This window comes from Bacillus rossius, chromosome 2 (genome assembly GCF_032445375.1).
Source record: "Bacillus rossius redtenbacheri isolate Brsri chromosome 2, Brsri_v3, whole genome shotgun sequence".
Classification (NCBI taxonomy): domain Eukaryota; kingdom Metazoa; phylum Arthropoda; class Insecta; order Phasmatodea; family Bacillidae; genus Bacillus; species Bacillus rossius.
Window position 1 is genome coordinate 128618885 of NC_086331.1, and position 13221 is coordinate 128632105.

The 13221-nt window shown below is 33.8% G+C and overlaps 1 protein-coding gene across 1 annotated transcript in view; it reads right to left on the reverse strand.

The window, feature by feature from the left end:
- Positions 1 to 13221, reverse strand: part of LOC134529818 (vacuolar protein sorting-associated protein 33B) — a 28981-nt gene that overhangs the window by 14727 nt on the left and 1033 nt on the right. The gene's annotated exons all lie outside the window — the stretch shown is intronic.

Genomic DNA, 13221 nt, shown 5'->3' on the forward strand with positions numbered 1-13221 from the left:
GCATTTGAAAAACAAACCAAATACAATTAATCAAAGTATTCCACTTCTGTTCCGAAACGTAGTGAAATGAATCTCGTCCACAAATGAAAATATGAATTTCCAACAGTTTACTATGTAATGTAATAATAATGTAATAAACGTTACTTGTTTGTTTTGTATCACTTACTAAATACTGAAAATAAAAAATAAAAAAAATTGGCTTCAACTAAGGACTACACCAACAACAAAAACACAGGAACTGTTAGGCTTTGGACAAAATGTGAACATACTGTGGTTTAAATATATATTCAGCAACGTTTATAGATACAGGTAGTTTCATTGGGGAAAAACAAGTTCAGGTCATTTGGGCGCTTCCGTGAAATGACGTATTTCCTATATCTTTCAATATAAACAAATTAACACAACTGTATGCTTTAACTGCACTTCCTTCAACCGATTTCAGGAATTTTTATGTAAAAATGCCTGGGATGCAAAGTGTTTACTTAAGTATTTTGCAAAAGACTTTAATAAAATTGGACATTGTACTTTATCAAGTAACACCATTTTACAAACGATTATAATTTATGAAGATATGGGTACTACTTTGCAAGCGAGATGTTAATTGGAATCCATCTCTCATGGATTATGTTACTCAAAGAAAATTAACATCAAAGAGACCTCAGAAATGAACCTTTAGGATGAATTATAAATGACATTTATTACATTTCCATTGCAGTTAATTTAGCTCCGGAAGTGTTTTTATCAGTATAGATTATAGGGACTTAAAACATATGACATACTGATTGAAGTACTTGCTTAGCAACTACCACAAGCATTTAATCGATGGCAAAAAGGGTTTGGGAGTTTGTTTTACTATCTATTTTATGTTCATGATATAATTGGGCTCAGTGGTAAGGAGTATCCCTTTCCTGTAACATGTCCTAAATCCCCTACATTATTATTCATGTTAAAATGTTTATTCATGCTTTACTTAACTTTCACTATAAATGAAAAATTCTCAATATGGATAATAGGTACTTTGATAGCATTAGGCCCCCACAGAATATATTTAGATACTATCTTTATGTACAGGCACAAATTATTTTTCAAAACACTAGTCTTAAATTTTACAAATCTTTTTTGTACTTCTTTCAGGTGCTGAAGAAAGATGCAGATCCTCCAATGTAACTGACAAACATATTAACTGATTTTGAAGTTTGAGTGGCAGAGAATCATGTTTGTCAGCAAAGCGAGAAAGAAAAAAATTGTGGAATGTTTACTTAATAATGATGCTAGACATTGCTGTGGGGACTCACAGCTCTTAATAACTTGTATTAAATTTTTAATTCATTGATGTACCACCTAATGAACTGTCTGGAATAAGAATTGGAATGTTGTAATTTTAGTGTTGAATTGTTTGCGTGCAATTACATTGTTACAGTCCTTAGTAGTAAAGAACATTTGTGTATACAAACAACTCCTAATAAAATGATAATTTGGGACAGGATGAAATATGATATACTGATAAAAAATATGAAACTGATTACTAAATTATTGTTTAATGCAAATTGCTAATGTAATCACTTTAGACATTTCAAAGATTGCTAATGTATCCAAATGCTATTTTTAATTTTTGGCGCTAAATGTTCAATATACTTTTGATTGTGTTAAAATGTTATTTCCTTGGATCTTCCACTAACAAAGCAATTTTCAATGAACACATACAGTTTTAGAAGCTTGTTGAACTGAAAAAAATCAAATTGGTATTTCCTCTAGTGAAGTTAAAAATTGAATGCAGTTTTTATTTTAAATTGGAAACTACAAAGTTACAGAGTAATGTCCAAAATTAAATCTTACAACTGACATTAACACATATTGTCATTATTTATGTTCTTATCCACAAAACTTCACTATTTTCTGAAGAATTACTCTTTTCCAAAACAAAATATGAAAAATAAAAAACATTTTAGTTTGTATCGTAATTTTGAACAAAATGGACCTTCTTTCTCAGCAATAAAGCTATAGATGCTGCTTCGAAATATACAAGTAATGCTTTACAACTGGCCAGTTTCTTAAAGAACATATAAAAGACTACTTGACTGCTCATTCTTCTACATTTGTTGCTTAATAATTATTTTGTGTTACAACCAGTAAATGTACAACCTTTTTTATTTTAACCTAATGGTTATCATTGTAGCATCACTCCTTTTTTTATTTGGATATTACTTACTATTTACACTTATCATAGAGCTAAAAATATTATGACAAAATTTAAGTTAAATTTAGTTTAATCTACATGCATTTTTATGTAACATGACTTATATAATTACTGTGTGCAAATCTGAACACACTGAAATGATCTAATGAATGCAATAAAATATTTAAGATTACAAAAAAAAATTGTATAATCATTTTGGAAAGCAAGTATGTGTCTTACTATTGTGCCACCACCCTCCATATTTTCACGTATATTTCACTTTAAACACAGTGTCTAACACCAGGAAAAACCTGGAACTTTTAGAGAAGTCTAATTGCTGAAAAAAATCAGGAAATAGCCAGGGAAACATGACAGGTACAGGAATTTAAATAAACTGGTTATACAAAGGCTCATCGTGATTGCTTATCCATTGACAGTCACGGCATATATCATATTTGAGTTCAGTTTCTGTTGCAAATACAGGCGTGCCATGTATTTTTGAACACAGTTATTTTTTTTGTATGTGAGGCTAATTAATTTTTATCTGTGATGGTGCCTTGGAGTGAGATGTAAAAAACATCACTTTGTATACAATTTCCTGGCTTTTTGTTACAGAGTAAATATTACAATATTTAAGTAACTAAGTACAATGTGAATATTGCATTGTTATTAATTACTGAAAAAGTTTATAATGGTTGTTTTCTATGGAAATATTGTATTTTTTGTTCAGTGAAATATAATAACAACATGGAGAAGTAAAAGAATATTTTCCTGAACATCCTTTTTAAAATTTTCGAGGCAATTCTTAAAGTCCTAGCAGATTGGTGTCTCTTGCACCATAAGATGATTCTTGTAATAAATTTCAATATTATTTAAATGTAAACCAGTTATATTTATAAGACTGTTTGTTAAATGTGCCTTGAGAAACTCGAAAAATAATATTTAATATGTTAATTTTTTCTATTTTACTCAAGTGTAACACTGAAGCTATACATATTACAAAATGGGCCGTTTTAAGAGGGTTATTCACTACTTATTTAAAAACATGAATTTGTGTTCCAAAAATAGAGATGAAATTAAAACCATCTGACCCCACTCAAAATTACCCAGCAGTTAATCATTTAATAATAACATTACACTGGTCTGTGAATATTTATGATTTGAGCCACACATCTGAGGACCACTTGCTAAGAAGCATCACAAGGTGGAGGTAAGGTGTTTCAGTGATCTCAGCCATGTGTACTGAGGAAGCCTTCAGGTATGTGTCTGTGAAAAGAAGCTGAGTGGACCTTATTGCCATTTGCCAATTACTGGCCCTCACTTTGATGGGTGAGGAGTTTACAACAAGTTTCAGATAATGTTTGTCACGCAGGCTGTAAAATAACTCAAATCAAACTTTTGTCATGAAAAATGGTCTGGTTGTTAACTTAACAATTTTTAACTTAATTTTTATATTGGATTATGTTGCTATAGCCCGTCCCACTCTTAGATTGCAGTATACGGCTTATGGCGCGCGCTGTTGCCAAATCTCTAACACATTACGAATTTCAGAAGATGTGTTTCTTTGTAATTCGGATTGAACAAGAAACATTTTAAGAAATCATAACGTAATTTATAATATTTTATACTATTACACATATAAATTTGTAATAATGCCACTTTTATGTAAATTTTAAATAAAAACTACCTATTGTAGACAAAAATTTCTTATAGTTTTCTTTTATGTTCTAAAAATCCCACACACACACACACACACACACACACACACACAAATATATATATATATATATATATATATATATATATATATATATATATATATATATATATATATATATAAACATACATACACATATACATACACATATATATAATCACATTTTCATGGGCCCGATAAATGCCATATTTTTGGACAAGTCATGTCCAAAATAATAAATAAAATACGGTAATGGAAATTCTCGGTCGAGTAGTTATGGGAAAAATCCGAACAATTGGGTCGAAATGGGGAAGCTTTTTTGAAAAACAGAAAAATTGCAACAACTCCCATAATATGAATAATATCGCATCCGTTTTAACGTATGATAACTAAGAGTACCTAATGCCAAAAAATGTTTTCTAAATAAATTTTTGATACGACCAGCCATAACTGCATGGGTTTGAAAAATATTTTCATCGGACAAAAAAACGTAACTGCCTTAGTAGACACCTTATCAAATCTGTTTAAATTGTTTGTAAATATCATAATTATTTTCCAAAACTTTGTCAAAAGCAATGTTTGATAAGATGCTTTGTGTTGAGAAGGATAGAAAAATAATTCAAAATTTTGTACCATCATCGCTATTAAATTCTTTTGTATTTATTTGATACATTTTACACATTTTGTTCAAGATTCGATTAAAATATATTTTGTAACAACCATTACTGCAAGAGGAAGAAATAAATATGGGTTTAAGGATATAAAAATTCCTTTTTGTTCTAATTTAAAGAAATATAATCATCAAAATCTTCCTGCGCCTTTAGGCTGTGCCGATAAGGAATTTTTTTTAAACTTTAACTTACAACAAGAATCTGTTCACACACGTTTCATTCATAGAACTTTATACGATAAATGTAACGTTAACTTGATTAAGAAATTAATAACATCACATACCTTTTAATCACTATCGCTACCGCTGACCAATGTTGATTCCCCTTCCATAAGAGTAGCACAGAGCTGACCAGAAGAATGGTAAGCTTCCTTAATTGCATTGCACACGCTCATATTTTTTGAAAAATACTCAAATACATTCAACACAATCTTGCGCTCCCTCCCGCGTAGCCTACCGATATAATTTCTTTTCGGTGTTCTAACTTCCATATTTTATAAGTTCGTAATAAAAATAAATGTAGAAAATAAAATCACGTATGTTAATATATAATTTGTTTGTCAAAATTATAACTGTAACGAGTCACCGGACACAACGCGTTGCTTCGTCGCGAGACGTGATACTAACTGGCAGGCTGGTTTCCAGAAATGTGTGTCTAAGGAAATACATGGTTGACTAAGGAAGCCACGTATTTGAAATTGCTTGCAGGACAGAACCCAACTTATCTAAACACACGACCCTGTTTCCTCTTACGACGGCAGCTTGTGAGAGAAACCTCTATTGCAGTGCGCTCTTGTACTGATAAGACACATCTTTAACAGCCATTTCCACGGAAACTGTAGAAGCAATTGAGATGGAGCTGCTTTTAAAAACTAATTAAATTCATTGTGAACATTTTTCACGCTTTCGTCCCCCATCTATCTTTAATAGAAAAAAGTTTTCCGCTGGTCAACTTTTTGATGTGTCAGTTTGTGAGAAAATGCATTTCAATATATTAAAAAAATTATTTAAGTGAAACCTATATAGTTTTTGTCTTAACATTTGTTCGGTGGCGTCCTAAGGCATTCATTTATTAATAAAAAAAAATCTGAATGAAATACACATGTAGGTTATTTTTTTTTGATGTGAAACATCTCGGAACACTTCAAAAGAGTTCGCAGTGAATAAATTATGTTTTTTTAATTTTTTCGGACACTTAAAATATTGTTAAGTATTCAAAATAAGCATTGACTGATGCGTATTTCGATGCTATACAATATGAAAAAAGCTTGGTCCGAAAATTAAAATTTTAATTTCGTTTGATATTTGGCAACAACACACGAAGAAACAAGGACAGCGCTAACGGCAATCGGCGTGTGTTAGAGAGAGAGAGAATGCGCCCATTTACTTCCACACTGCAATCTAAGAGTGGGATGCTCTATAGCATATGTGGTAATTTTGGAGAAGAGCATAGGTTATGGAAAATAAATTGAATAATAACTAAAGTGAGGATTTTAAGTTACAATAAAAACTATGAAAAAAAATTCAACAAAGAATTGATGTATTATTATTGTAGCTAACCTACAAATTGACGTCGACCGGGGCTACGCCCTCCCTAAGCCTGATGTGCCTCACGCCGTCGCCACCCCTCTCCTCTCACCACCACCCTCTATTTCAAACCTCCCGCCCCGTGTGCAGGTGTGTGTGTGTGCATGTGAGGCTGCCGACATGAGGCGAGAGTAGAGTCTGTGCCACGACCCCTTTTATTTTATTATTCAATTTTTAGGTTTACCTAACTGTCTTGTCTTTAAATAATATTCCCTAAGTGTTTATGTTTTAAGTGCTAGTTGTAAGGACGGCGCAGCACCCCACGCGGCAGGCAATGGAACTACCCGCAACTAGTGTGAACCATAATCATAATTAAAATAATCAATACTCATTTAAATAATTAAGGAAACCTGGGTATAATTTTAGTATAGAATTTTTAGTGTATTTGTTTTAGTTAAAATATGTATTAATAAATAACAGGAGAGACTAACGGTAAATCCAGTGCTTTCCGGCCGCCATGCTGCCCTGGCCTCTTCAGTCGCTTCCGTTCGTCACCCGGGGTAGGATGCTTGGTAAGCACCGCGCAACTTCACATTTTTCTTAATCAACTGATCTTTTAACATCCGCCGGACTTTTTATAATTCTTAAACCTTTTTTGTATCTGCGAGGCCTACTCCGGGTGGCCGACTCGTTTTAATCAATATTTAAGTTCAATTCGAACATTTAATCACGAACCGCGTCCTAAGCTAACGAGGCCACGCCACGAGGTGACCTGGTCAGCCTGTAAACTTATTCTCTCCCACCGTTGGCGTTTTAACAGTTTCATAGTGTATGTAGGTGTAGCGCGATTGGAGACGTGTTGTAAAGTTGCTGAAATAAAAGGAGTACGTCGAACGTGTGATTTTTAGTCGAGTGACCACGTGTCCCTGCTCCTGAACCTTGAGGCGTGTGGGACGCCTGAAGAGCCCACTGTAACGATATCGCGTGCTAAGGGAACCGGGCCTAGCCCTACACGGGTCACGTCACGCCCTGAAGAGAGTCTCCGCCGGGTTCACGTGCCCACATCACGTGGTGGCGCCCACTCCGACATTTCATTTGTTCGTTCCCTTACATCCCTAGTCACAACAAAACCTTTCACTTCAGTTATCATTCCCATATTTTTACAGAACCTGCCATGCTCCAGACAGCTTTAAAATATTGTTATACTTTTTCTTAAGTTAAATATTATATATTACAGATGTGTAATCCTATTGTTTTTGAAATTTCATTTTCAATATGGATTGAAAAGCTGCTAGGCTAAAGGAAATTTATTTATATTAACAGCAGCTAATGCTTATACTGAAGTTCAGCCAAAAGCATGATAATTAAGCTACACAGAAGCATGAAATTTAAGATTTACAAAGCCACTAAATGCTTCTCAACTAAAGTTCAAAAATAACTGCTGTCTTACAAATTTCTATGCTAAAAGAATTTAATTGCTCCAAAGACCATATTTGCTTACTACTGCAAATGGACATGAATGTTGACACTGTTTAATCTCATAAGGAAGAAAAAATATAACATTGAAAATAATTCTTCATCAATTGTAAATATTTAGAAGGGGATGTAAAAACATTAACAAATTAGCATTAAATCACGCAGTGCTGCTTAAATTGCAAGTACAGCATGCCAAAGGCCCCACACGCATCATGATGTCTACCAACATTGCAAAACTTTAGATTAAAAAAAATAACTTTAGCCTAACTTATGATTTATTAACTAAAGACGTAACAAAGTTTAAATATAGTACTTACGAAAACTCACAGTATATTTTAACTGTGCATACAATCGCATCAATTTATATGAGTACAAAAATTTGAGTAAGTGCCATTTAGTCACGTGTATAATTTGAATTCCCATGGTAAAAATGTCTAGGAAGTACAGGATGAGAAGACCTGGTTGTCTATAGACCTTGGATAGTTACTATCAATTTACCACCATGTTCACACAGTAGTATCTTACTTGCTGCACTTATCTATGACATTATAGATGATGTGACTTGCAACTCGAAAACACAATAAACAAACACAAATGTAAATAAAAGTGCCAGAATGGGTACTTGATCGTCGTAAATAACTAAAAAGAGTGAATAGTTTGAGTTGAAAGCGTAAATACGAGCTTCATTTGTTACTATTTGGCACATTAAGTTTTTTGATTTAATTTCAAGGTTATAAGTTTAAATAAGTTGAACTGTATTAAAAGTATACTTACTATACTTTGGTCAACACAAAAAAAAAATTTTTTTTTATCGGTTATATTGTATGGAAATTTTTGAAATTAGTAACCTCAAATAATTCCCGATCCAGTACAGTTTTTCTACAGGGAAAAATTTTTTACAACCCAAAATTTTCCCAAACCGAAATTCCATATTCCACCCAACTCTTCTACTGATAAAAATAAATTTTTGTTGATATATGATGTCTGAAATCGAAAAATCACCAAAAATTTACCTACAAGATTTTTAATTTAAAACAACCAATTTAAATGAAAATGTAAATCTTCAATTAAAGAAAGCATTAACTGAAAGATTTAATATTTTTTAATGAAAAAAAACATCAACTTTTAAAAAATTTATGTTTGTTCAGTTCAGCTAACTGTTTTAAGTTTAATGCCACTGACTCAAGTTAATTAATTTTTTTGTTGAAATTTGCATAAGAAGTTAAGATCTATATTGCAAAATAAAATTGATTTTACTGGATGTCTCTGTGTATGATTTTAGTTTCTATCTTCTGTCACACATTTTACAGAACAAATAATGCGCATGAGCCATTTTGAATTGAGCATTAGGCAACAGTAGGCTTTCCTCTCCCCCTTCGTATTGTGCCGTGCATCTCTGCGCCCGGCGAGCCGAGACAGTCGCACAGAGATAGTGGAAGAGACACGTATGTTTATTCGGCCGACGCTCTGTCACCCAAGTTTTTACACCCCTATGTGTGACAGAATGATGTATTTCATGACAGAATTGAAATTTTTAATGTGTAACATCTTTGCTCTTGCATATGGCATTTGGTGAGAGTAATTTCGTGAATGCGATGGAAATGTGTAACGGGAAGTCGGGAAGCGCAAGCGCCATTCAATTTTTCGGTGCGGCCTACATTTGGTGTGTGTGCTGCAGTGTGTCAGCGAGTACAAACATTTTTATGGCATTTGAAGAGAGAGAGAAAGGGAGAAAGAAGATACCGGTACAGCTGTTTACCATTTGTTCTATTAACAGTAATCTTGAACAGCACAATGCATTGCTAAGTGGCTTTTCTAATACATAGCAAATTTACAATTAAATTTTATTTATATTGTATATTAAACATTATTATTATGGGGCTGTTACTGTGTTGGCCAAAGACATTTTTTTCCTGTGAAAATGTATCCCCCTCCTACATAGATGATTGTTCTTTCTTTCTTAAAGTTTCATTACCATTTTGTTACTTTTTTTTGTTTGCCTGTACATTAAAATGTGTGTTTAATTACGTAGCCAAGACTGTTTTCAACCAAAGAATGACTTTATTGTTGTTGCCACCCTGCTGTTTACTGCAAACTGATCCTGTGGTTTTCCAGAAATCCTTAGGAATAAAGCATAGCTTAGGGTGTTTTTTAAAAGACAGGGATGTTATTTAATGTAAGTAAATTATGGCCGAGGCCAAGAATGTAACTACCCTAAATGGAAACAAATTAGGGTGGAATACTGAAGAGGCCCAGAGAACCTCTTCGTTTATTAGGCCTAAACGTCACGCCTCGCGCCTACCCCCCCACCCCCTGCACCACTCCCCCCCCCCTCCTTTCCACTCCTGGGTCTGTGACGCAGCGTTTCTTTTCCCCTTCTCCCCGCGCTGCGATGGTGGCGCCTCCAGTGACAAGTCGAGGTGCGACCGAGGCTCATCGCCTCTGGGCCTTTTTCACCTCTAGCTCTCGTTGGGGTCGGTTGTGCGTTCGATGGCGGTTGTCCACTCTCTCGTCTGGTCGGTAATGTGTTTGAATGCTTTGATTGTCCGCGAGGTGACCGTGGAACTAGCGTAAAGTAAATTGTGTGTTTCCATAATCCAACTGTAACGTTCTTTTGGCTGTCACCTTCTGATATTGTCATTCGCTCCTTTCATGGAAACACATGTCGCTTGCCGACCTGGGTGCCATGCCATGCCATGCCATGCCGATTCCAACATTCTAGAGGAGGAATTGGTCCGAGCGTAGGTGCTCACCTTAACTTTGTTCATTTATGCTCGCGTTTAACTCGCTCAGTAGTACCACTTGTGGCGCACGATGTACCTTCATAATCAGTAACTTGTTTTTTGTACTTGTGCACTTTAACCTGTATTCATTATTCCAAAGAATATATATATATATATATATTTATTTATTTATTTGTGTGTTTGTATAAGGATACTTTATAATATACTAGTCTCATGTTCCTTATGATCCCATCTAATTGTATACTCTTATGTACACTTCTAAACTAGCTGCAACAGGTTCTACTAGAAAACCCCCCCCCTTCCTATATTGTTATTCTTGTTGGCCCATTGTCGGGTGCAGTGATTAGCAGGTTGAAGCGTCCTTCAATACAACAGTGGAAAAAAGTCTTGACCCCGGCTGTAGCATACTGACATTAAACATTGCTCTTTTAGTAAAATTCTCATGAGGTGGCTTTTCCGAGATTAAAATAATAAAATTTGGAAAATACTTTTTTGGAACACTAAATATGTACCTCTATTTACCCTGAAAACAGCGTGTCAAAATTTTGACTGGTTTCTGAGAAATCACCGATTATAGGTTACATTACAATACCTGTGCACTGATGCGGCCACCGCAATTTTTTGCATTCCCATGTAGGTTCGTGTATTATGTATTTTTGGAGAACTTAAGTCAAATATTGAGAATGGTCAATCAGGTTAAGTTAGCTACATTATAAATACTTTAAATATTGTGGACAGTTAGTTGGGTTAGTATAGTTACATTAAAAATATGGTCAAATATTTTTAATGGTTGCTTAGGATCAATTTAAGATGTAGCTTTCCTGACCTAACCAACCATTCACACCTTATGACAGTATTTTTAATGTAGCTATACTAACCTAGTCAACCGTCCACACCTTTTAAAAGATTTTTAAGGTAGCTCGATTATTTCTAATTTCTACATCACATAAGTCAATGAAACACAACATGGACACCTTTCATGCACACTGTTATCCTGAAATACATGCTATTGAAGTTGCTCATGTGAGTGGTGAACTTCGGAACTATTCAGGCCTCGGAATGGACTTTGTGAACTGGTTGCTGTGCTACATTGCAATTCCTAAGCACAAACATTAAAAATAATAGACATTATTTTTAATGGAGCTAACATAATCTAAATGATCATTCTCACGATGTAATAATTTGTAATATTTAAACTGAAAATGCATAAAAACAGCCACAGAACAGAATTTTGTGAATGTTAAGTTTGCCAATCTTGCAATTCGCATTGTATGAGAATGTTTAAAAAAAATTGCATTACTGCATCAATGCATAGGTATTATAATGCAAGCTATAAACTGTGATTTCTCAGAAACTATTAGAAATATAAAGACGCTGTTTTAAGAGTAAATTCTGGAACGGTAATATTGAGATATAGGGGCTTTTTAGAATGGAAAGAAAAAAATTCTTTTCACACACTACACATGTTCCTAAATTAACCCTGAAGGGATGGTTTCTTAATTCCTACTGGTTTTTGAAAAAAAAAAAAAAAACAGATTAAAGCTTACATTACAATACCTGGGTTGTCACACTGCTGCTGCCATTCATGTAATGTTTACCGGTGATTGTGTATCTCTTTGTTTAGCACAACTGTGGCCAACGATGTAGAGTTAAAATTAACCTAATTTTTCCGTTTCATATATTGAAGTTTATCCCTGGATCCTGAAGGTTTGATCCTGTTGGCTTGATCCTGTAGTACATGGTGCTTGCTGTTTTAGTTCAGTATGTCGAAAGATACTGGTGGCATGATCCTGATGGCTTGATCCTGTGGTACTTGCTGTTTTAATTCAGTACATTGAAAGACTCTGTACTTAAAAAAAATGTTGTCATATAATAATGAATTATGATAAGTGAATAAAAAAGATTTTTTTTTTTCCACCTATAAACATAATTCTTTCTTATATCGCAATTTCTTTCATGTGCAGGATCTTCTGACGTACTGAACTAAAACAGCAAGCATCATGTACCACAGGTTCAAGCCAAAAGGATCATGTTATCAGAATCTTTTGAAGTACTGAATTAAAACATCAAGCATCATGTACCACAGGATCAAGCCAAAAGGATCATGTTATCAGAATCTTTTGAAGTACTGAATTAAAACATCAAGCATCATGTACCACAGGATCAAGCCAATATGATCATGCCATCAGGATCAAGCCTTCAGGATACAGGAATAAACTGGGATACAAACACAGAATATAGAATGGCTGTAATCAAAGAATTCCTTGGAAATACTGCAAAATTCAATGTGTCAGCTACTTCAGTGCACAGCACGTATTCCTCACAGAAAATTAATGCCTCCCATTAGATTCGTCCATTATGTGATTCAAAATAGTACGTACTTTAAATGCAATGTAACAAAACAAACACTGCGTAATACAATTACTTATTCTAATAAAACAACAAACACAAAATACAAGCATTAAAAATTTCTTACAATTGTAATACAGACTTTATTTAAACATATTTCATTATTACAACATCTACATGAACTAAAATGCTTGAAAAATTTGTTTTAAAGAACCCATATAGGTAAACAATGAATACGCGGTATTGTAATGTAAGCTGTAAACCGTTATGTTTTAACAAACCAGTAGGAATTAAGAAACCTTCCTTTCAGGGTTATTTCAGGAATGTCTCAAGTTTATGGAAAACATATATTCCTATTTTTCGAGGGTAAACAATGAATTGTAGTAGCAGCGTAAAAGCACAGGTATTGTAATGTAATATATAAAAATTTAATTTTTTCACAAACTAGTAGGAATTCAAAACCATCCCTTCTGAGTAAATTTTGGGATGTGTGTAGTGTGTGAAAACCATGTTTTCCTATGTTTTTTTTCTTTCTATTCTAAAAAGCCATGAAATGTTGCTAGGTTTTTTAAAAAGTATTTTC